The sequence below is a fragment of the Crocodylus porosus genome, unplaced genomic scaffold, assembly GCF_001723895.1.
Source record: "Crocodylus porosus isolate Cpor-Errol unplaced genomic scaffold, CroPor_comp1, whole genome shotgun sequence".
In the NCBI taxonomy this organism is placed as follows: Eukaryota; Metazoa; Chordata; order Crocodylia; family Crocodylidae; genus Crocodylus; species Crocodylus porosus.
In genome coordinates, this window is record NW_017728918.1 from 88,096,926 (window position 1) to 88,105,998 (window position 9,073).

Sequence of the window (9,073 nt, forward strand, 5' to 3'; positions counted from 1 at the left end):
ACAGAGTGGGCTGTAGCCACCCCTCCCAGCGCTACTGCTGTCTGCCCAGGCCCCCCCCCCCATCAGGGAGAGGCTGACACAGCCTCTGGATCCAAAACCACAGTGGGCAGCCTGCCTACTCATGCCTCCCCCGGAGGTGCACAGAGCAACAGGGAGCTGCACCCCCACTCCACCCTCCTGTGCCCCCTCGATGAGCTACCTGCAGCTCCATCCCACTCTTCAGGCCCCTGGGTCACATTCACCACCCTGGCTGGGCAGCTCCTGCCCCATTCCCTCCCTCACCATGGAGGCCTTGATCTGCCCTCCTTCCACCCTTTCCCTCCCCCAAGTCCCTTCCCCCCACAGACTTACCAGCAGGACACCATTCTCCAAGCTGTCTGACTGCATTCCTGTAAATCAGTTATCAGATAGGTATAACCCGATATGGCTAGTTAATAATCAGTATCGGCCAAGAAAATCTTAGTTGCACTCCTAATTATCACAGCCATAAGGTTTCAAGTTTGTCCATATTCTTGAACCACAGAATTTTAATGCAAAATGCTTATTTCCTTTGTTGAATCTAGAATGGAACATTATATGTGTAACACATTGACATGTCTTATATTCATATTTGCAGAAATAAACAGCTCTAGGAAGACTGCCAAACTTTGTGGTTCATCACTGGTTTTTTATGTCTTGTGCCAGGAGGTGATTGATTTTGCCTGTTCCCCAAACTAGTGTGACCTGTTTGTCCCAGTTTCCTTGCAGAATTGTGTACCACTACTGTATCTTTACAACTCTTGCAGTCAATGTAAGATTTAATTTCTTACTTTGACTGTGTTGATTGCAAGGAAATACAGTTGAATTATGATTTAAGCATTTAGGGCTAGAGTACTGATTACCTGTGAGCTTTAACTATCAGACTTACAAGTATGAGTTCTTCCCATAAGAATCGTTGTTCCTCTGAATGTATATATCTTTCCCATTTTTATTATGATCTCTGCAGAAATTAGAAAAAGCCTTTTTCCTATTTCAAAAATGCCAATGGCAAATGTATTGTACGGTTGTTTTCTCCTGATTAAAGATATTTTATTCCATTTACCTGAACATTTAATAAATACTGCAGCATTTAATGGAATTCTAAGAACAATTTTGCAATTTAACATTTCTAACAAAGAGGTGGTTACAAAGGATGAGGCCATGGTAATTAAATGTGAAAGAATAAGCAATTATAATTTTTTATTATAAAGCACACATGCTCTAGTTGCCTTAGGCAAAAATGCATTTCCTGTATCCGAGTGCAATGTACTATTGCTAAGATACCAAAAAAGCATGAAACAAAAAAATTGAAGTATACTATAATAAAAGCATACAGCAGATAAAAACTACAGCATAGGAAGATCTAAATATATGCTGTGCTTAAAAAAAACACACTAGATTAGATGATGAACTAGATATCAGTCTGGATAACTGGTTATGGTCTATATTTTTCTTACAGAAGAGAGTAGTTATTCCCACTGGTAAAATCTGATATAAATAGAAGGTGAAAGTTTGTAAATGTTCCTGAGGAAAAACTGGTTGTTCATAGAACAACTTTTATGCTGTAGGGCAAAATAACTTTGTATGCTGTAGGGCAAAATTGAGGCTGCAGCTGATTTCCTATAGATAAAGCATGAGACCCATTTTATTTCACCTCAAATCAGTGTACTGTAGAATCAATTAGAGTAATAAGGAGGAAGATTTTTATGGCTCCTTTTTCTGGCATCAAGACCTGGGGGATAATTTGTCATTGCTCATCTTCTCTACTGTGCCCAAGCAAAAATTTTGGGGGAAACTGGTCAGTCACAGCCAAGTCAAAACAAAGATTTGCAGCTGTCTATGAATGTTTTCTCTTAGAGCCATATTCCTGGAGCACCAGGATCTTTGAAGGATAACTTTGGTTTCCATTTTAGTTTTGACCAGTTATTGCAAAATTTAGAAGTGAAAGAACATAAAATTAAGTCCGACTTCACAAATGGCTCCTTGGTTTGTAAGTGGAGAGCCTGTATGATCTATAGGTGCAGAACCTCCAAGGGCAAAATTAGTAGGTTGAAATCTAAAGTGACAATGCAGTAGGAAACTGTGATTGCAAAAGCTGAATTGTGATATATACCACCCAGCATAGCATACATGCTTTTAACCCTGGGGCTAGGGACAGAAGTTACACATACACCGGTTTAAGTGATCAGAAACTGGTTTAAACCTGTAACAAAACACAAGTTCAGTGCATAGAAACTAGTTTCAAAATGGCTGAAGCTGGTTTAAGATAAACCTGCTTACATGTAGTATTAGACATAAATGATTTAGGTCAAACCAGTTTATGAAACTTCAGTCCCAGACCACTTCCTAGTTCAAGTTAGATCACAGTCCCCCAGCATCCCAGGATGCTTTGCAGCCTTGGGCTGGACTGTGCTGTCTGCTCCAGAGATTAGGGCTGGCCCTGCCCCTGTGCTCCCTAGGCAGAGCAGTGAGGGTTGGTTGACAAAGGGGTGGGGGTGGGAAACCTGGCTGGGGACTGCAGCCAGATCTGCCTGAGGGGAGCAGCAGCCCCTACCGGACTCTTTCTCACTGGAGTGGAAGGGGCAGGGGCAGGCAAGCTAAGGCAGAGAGGAGGGAGGGGTGTTTAAACCCCCTTTCCTATTGGCACTGGACTACAGCTGGGGCCTGCTTGGCAGGGGGCTGGCAGGACCCCAGAAGACTCCACCCATCCCACCTGTGGCAGAGACTGAAGCAAGCAGCTGATAAGAAGAGAGGGTGTAATTCCCCTCAGCTCCCTCCAGGCCGTAGGGGAAAGGGAAGAGGCTGGGGAACCACCAGGACTGGAGGGACTGGTCCTGTGCCACCTGTGAGCACAGGGCCAGGCCCTGCAGGACCAGACTTAGAGGTGGGAGGTGTTGGCAAAGACCTGGCACAGTCATCACATATATATGCTGGAGACAGAGCTAAGGGAACAGGAAAGGGACTGCTTGGGCTGGTGTGACCAAATAAAATGGAAAACTACATTTACATTATAAAGCAGATCCTGTAAAAGGTAGGAGACTGGAATACCTAAGAAGAGACAAAAGACACTGAATGCTAGGGCTGTGTGAGGCTTCAGACTCTGCTTCAGGTCCAGAGAAGCTTCAGACGCTTCGGCGTCCAAAGCAGCATGCCCAGATCGAAGCGCTGGCTTTGTTAGGCTTTGGAGCCTCTTCGGAGATCCAGCCATAGGATATAATGGGGAATCAGTGAAATATCTAGAACCTTGTTGTTTTTTGTCTGATTTGAATGAAAGTTGCAGGGGTGGTAGCCTCTGCTAAGAGCATGAAGCCTGTCAAGTTTCAAGAAGATTGGTGCAGGGGTTTGGGAGGAACTGCACCCCAAATTCTTGAAAGCAAAACTCATGTCACGTGTATGTGTTACACCATAGGGGGATGAAAATTGCAGGGATGGTAGCCCACGGTGAGGCCACAAAGCCTGACAAGTTTCAAGAAGATAGGTACAGGGGTCTGGGGGGAACTGCACCTCAAGCTGCTGACAGGCAAAACTCATGACATAGATGACTCTGTGTGTGTTAAGGCGCAGTGGGCTAAAAACTGCCGGGGTGGTGGCCCCTGCTCTGGCCACAAAGCCTGCCAGCTGTCAAAGAGAGAGGTGCAAGGGGGATTCTGGGGCCCTGCACCCCTCGCTGCTGACAGTCAAAACTGGTGACATGGGTGCTTATGCAACTGACTGTGTCTGTCTTGAGGCAGTTGATTGTCTGTATTAATTATTTCCTCTCCTTAGTCTGTGGTTTTGTAGGTGTTAATCCTTGCTCCCTAACTCATTATGTAGTAGCTAGGTATTGTGTATTGAGCCAGTCCCTGAGTGAATCATGATTAATTGGTAACTGGTAACACATTAGCTTAGCAGCCAGGCTTTCAGTAGTCGTGTCCCAGAACCCAGAAGCCCTGCACCTATCTCCTTGACAGCTGGCAGGCTTCGTGGCCTATAGCTTTCATCCTGCTGCGCCTTAACATACACAGTGTCACCCATGTCATGAGTTTTGATTGTCTGCAGCTTGAGGTGCAGTTTCCCCCAAACCCCTGCACTTATCTCCTTGAAACTTGCCAGGCTTTGTGGCATCACCAGGGGCTACCATCCCTGCAGTTTTGACCCCACTGTGGCTTAACATATAGATATGAAATGAGTTTTGCTTTCAAGAATTTGGGCTACAGTTTTGCCCGAACTACTGCACCGATCTTCTTGAAACTTGGCAGGCTTCATGCTCTAAGCAGAAGCTACCATCCCTGTAACTTTCATCCAAATCAGACAAAAAACAACCAAGTTATAGGTATTTCATTGATTTCCCCATTATACCCTTTGCCTGGATCTCCAAGGTGGCTCTGAAGCTTCGTAGCAGCTTCGGCCAGATCAAAGTGGGAAACCAATTAAGAGCTCTGGATTGGATCCCTAGCATCTGAAGCGGCTGGATCCGAAGCCAGATTGAATAGCTGCCTACTGGCACAGGCCTACTGAATGCATGAGAGTCCTGCCCCCAAGGTACTATAAGTGACAAGCATACTCATGTCAAGACACCCAAGGGGGTGCAAGTGCTCCTGTAAAAACGCAAGTAGAGATGAGGCCTGTGGGATCTCCACTCCAGCACCTAAGACCACCTGCTGACTCCCCGAGAAGGACTTTCAAATGCCTGGCTGTAAGGCGACGCCCTGTCTTCAGATTACATAAGACTTTTACGCAAGGCTTTCCCTTGTCTTGGTTTACATTTTAAGTTAGACTAAATTGTATGCACTCTCAATGTGTTTTACTGGCCTGTATCTTAGCTTAGGCAAAGATTTTTGGTTGTTCTTTGCTGTGTCCTTGAGGTTGTAAATCTTTATGTTCATACATGCTCACTTCAGAGAGAGGACTATTCTTGTTCAAGCTTTTATTAATTTAGTGCCACTACCTTTTTAAACCCCCATCCTCCAGTGTGTTAGCCCTGGGCTGGGGTCTGGTCACACTTCTCCCCTGGAGCAGGGTTGTGGGGAAAAGCCTCATAGGAGTTGCAGTGATGTAACTGAGGGTTAGAATTTGGCTATAGAAATCTCCTCTACGTTATTTCATTTTAATCTGGGCAATATATTAATATATTTTTCATGAAAACAGTATAAAAACAATTACTTATTTTCTTCTTTGCATTCTCAAATTTAAAAAGCTCAGTGATATCTTATTTGAAAATTTGGCTTGGAAAGACTTTTTTGTTACAGTACTTGGTCTTTTGCTTTAAATCAGTAGTGTTTAACACTTTGTCCCTGCTGGCATGGGGCTGGTCCACTGGCTGAATCTGCAGGCTTGGCACCCAGATGCAGCCCTGTGCACCTGGATACTGCCTCGTGCTTCCTGGTTGGGCTCTCATACCTGGATCTCATTTCTGGCCTCAAATGTCTGACCCAGCATTCAGGGCCACGCTATCTGGCCTTCAGGGTTCCCATGGGACTGGAAACTTGACAGTGAGGGAGCAACAATTAATGCTGCCACTGCTTCCCCACTGAAAATTTTTTGAACCCATGAGGAGCCCTGCAGGCCAGATGACGTGGCTCTGTGGGATGAACACCTGTTTTAAACCAAAGAGTTGCTTTTTTAGCTTAGTGTAAAATTATCCCAGTAACATTGTAGTAAAACTATCCTGTTATATTACAGTTGAGGTCTGGGGGATTGCTCATGTACTTAAACTTGTGCACTTGCAAAAATACAAGCAGGTTCAGGGCCTTATTGTCATAAGGATTTAAGAGGTAACAGCTAGTACTTGACTTTCACACTCTTCCAAAGTACTACAAGCAAAATCAGTTTCTTAGTATGTCTGTTGCCAAGTTTGATATAGTTTTCTGCATCAAGGAAAGTACTTTGTCTTTGAACTATGATTGTATTGTTGTCAGAAATGAATTTCATATCTCCTTGTCATAATCTTGAAGACCAAGACAACAGAGATTGAGGGAATATGCTTTCTAACCATAGAATGTCAACAGAAAGAGGAGGGTGAGAAGTTCTGCTTTTTATCCTTTCAGCAACAAATGATTGTCACTACAGCAAAAAAAAAAGCCAAGTAGTTTGGAAAATGCCTCTGATATTTGGTGGTTTAGGTGATTGGAATTGTTCTCTGTCTACCTTTTTTCCAGGGAATTTGCTGTGAACAAATGGTTCCTTACACAAAGGTCCTTTGAAATTGAGCTGCCATAAATCAATCGCATTGATCTTTTTATTCCTACAGCTTTCAAAATTACAGAGTGGTCTCAACTATAGAGTGGTCTCAATATTGGCTGTCACATGAATATTATCTGGTTCAGTAGTTTGCTCATGTGTATTCTTCTAAAATATGCCTCTTACTGTAATACATTAGTGTCCATCTATTTTAAAGCAGTAGGTAATTTTATTATAATAGTCCAGGTGTATTAACTGAGTTACAAGTCACTTAAAACACCAGTTCCAGAGTATGAAAAAATTAATACAGACATAAGCTTACAAAATGTTACTACTTTTAATATGAAAAAGAAACAATATTCTTTATTGCATCAGAACTAGATTGTGCAGCACCTTTTGTAACACACATGAGAAGTTGTGCATAATGTAACATTGAATGTCTATCATGATACCACAGTAAAATAAAATAAGGGAGCAGGTTTCTCTTGGTTTTAATAGAAATCATGGTTTGCAGGCTAACTCAAACATTAGTTCATGCTTGTACATTGAATGGAACAGCATGACTAAGAGCATTTAAAGAAGAGCGCAGAAAACCTTTTTGCTATATTCCATGCCTGCTATAAATATATTCGTAATTGCAGTGAATTCCTGTTAGCTCTTAACATGTAGCATTTATTTTCTACACTATGGCTGCAACCAGGATTGAAAGTAGAATTTTTTTAATGCTATTAAGAGCAATTGGGGTATTGGGAAATACATTTTTAATAACACAGATGCCTTTTGGAGAGAACCAGGTAATTTTTCCAAATATTAATCTAAAAAAAGAAACATTCTTTCTGGAAAGAACTTTGATCTGTCTGGAATTAAAGCTTATTTTCACAAGAAAATAAGATTCCCCAAATCCATTTGTCTTTGTTTATTTTAAGGACTTCTAAAGTGGTTCAGAAAAGGTCTAATTCTACATTTGGCTATTCATGAATGAAAATAAAATAAAAAATACACACACACCCCTTCAGAAAAGGTCTAGTTCTACAAGACCTTTTCTGAACCACTTCTGTTGTATTGACTTGCTAACTAAAAATCGTATTGTGGTGGTTCCTTGCACAAAGGTTCAGTGTGTATGCAGGGTTGCCTCATTTTGCTGTTCTGCTACTTGATAGATTCCTATCTTCCTGCAGGCTCAGTTAACCACAGGAGAAAGGGAGGGCGAGGTCAGAGTCTAGTTCTACACTAGCCCACAGAGTGAAGTTAGCATGGACTGCTGAGCCGAGCTTTTCTCAGCAGTCCGACAGCCTTTGGGGTCTATTTCCAATGACCATGGATTAGGACAGTCTACACACTCTCTCCATTTATATCATGAACATCTGTAAGTCTGTAAACCACCATTATTCCATCAAAGGTTATACCCACTTCACTGTGCCCAATGGAACCTGGACCAGAAGATTTTTTTTTTAATCTTCCTTTTTGAAAATATATTATTTTTTTCCTGTTTTTACCCAGTACCATGGGGTCTTAAGCCATGACTGGGCTTTCCAGATAAGACTGTGTTATAAATAATATTGCTGAACCTGTGAGAAGCAAGGAAGTGTGTAGGTGATATCTTTTATTGGACCAGCTCCATTGTTGGGATAGACTTAGACAAGCTTCCAGGTATCACAATACCTTTCCTCGCTAAGTCTATCCCAACCATGCAGTTAGTTCAGTCAGAGACATCACCCACAAAAATTCTTGCCTCCAACATATTTCCTGGACCATCACAGCTACAACATGACTTCAACACTATCAATGCTAAATGTGACATTTGATTGCAATATTGCAACAGGTAATACCAAATTTGCTTTATCACTAAAAGAAAACAACGGTTCTGACAGCATGGTGCTACTATGATTGCCTATCACGCCGTGATTGCCTATCCAGGACAAGTCAAACATCTACCTGTTTGTTTGTCTAACATACTGACATGCTGACCTTTCTTTCCCAAACACTGGCTGTTACCAAAATGTTAGCATAAATAATTGAATAGTACAAAGTTACTATCAGTAGGTAAAATAACAGAAAGTATGAGTGGAGATGAAAGAGTTGTCCAAACTTAAAATCATGTTCCAATAAATGATGTTCCCAGGTTGTTTTCAAAGCTTTTTTTTTCGCAAGTAGATGCTTCAACATTCTTCATTTTAACAGACATTCAGGAAGTAGATCAGTTTTGTCTTCTAGGATATGAGCCAGACTGTATCAAACTGGTGATGCAAAGAATTACCATAATCCCCCTGAAGCTTCTGTACCAAATTTCTAATTACTACAAAACATTTGCTTGCGTCCTGCTCAGCAGTTACAGGAGAATTTTTTTCCAAATGTTGTAGACAAACCTTAATTCCCTCAGTTAGTTTGCATCTAAAGTTGATCTCAGAATTTTATTTCCAGTAAATTTTTACACAAAACAGAGGTCATTTATAAATTGGCCTACATTTAGATAGTAATGTTTTTAACTGTTGAGTGTTCTGTTACCAAATCCAAATACCATCTCCTATATTTTCTGCTGTGGCAACTTCTCTTTACTGATCAACTCTAGGATTATTTTAATGACAAATTATATAAATATTTACAATGAAAACAAACTTACTGTATATGTAGGAATAATGCCTCTTTTATGATGGCTAAGGCTGTTTGTTAATGGTGCTAGTGTTTGACATGCAGAGTGAAAATGATATACACCACTATCACGTTCAGAGTTTGCTCAGAAACGTCCATTTTCATAGATTTCATAGACATTAGGGCTGGAAGGGAACTCGGGAGATCATCAAGCCCAGCCCCCTGCCCAAAGGGCAGGAAGTCAGCTGGGGTCATAGGATCCCAGCAAGATAAGCATCCAATTTACTCTTGAAGGTGTTCAATGTAG

At 41.7% G+C, this 9,073-nt stretch overlaps 1 protein-coding gene across 1 annotated transcript in view; it reads left to right on the plus strand.

The window, feature by feature from the left end:
* Positions 1 to 9,073, plus strand: part of FIG4 (FIG4 phosphoinositide 5-phosphatase) — a 124,587-nt gene that overhangs the window by 112,601 nt on the left and 2,913 nt on the right. The window lies entirely within an intron of this gene.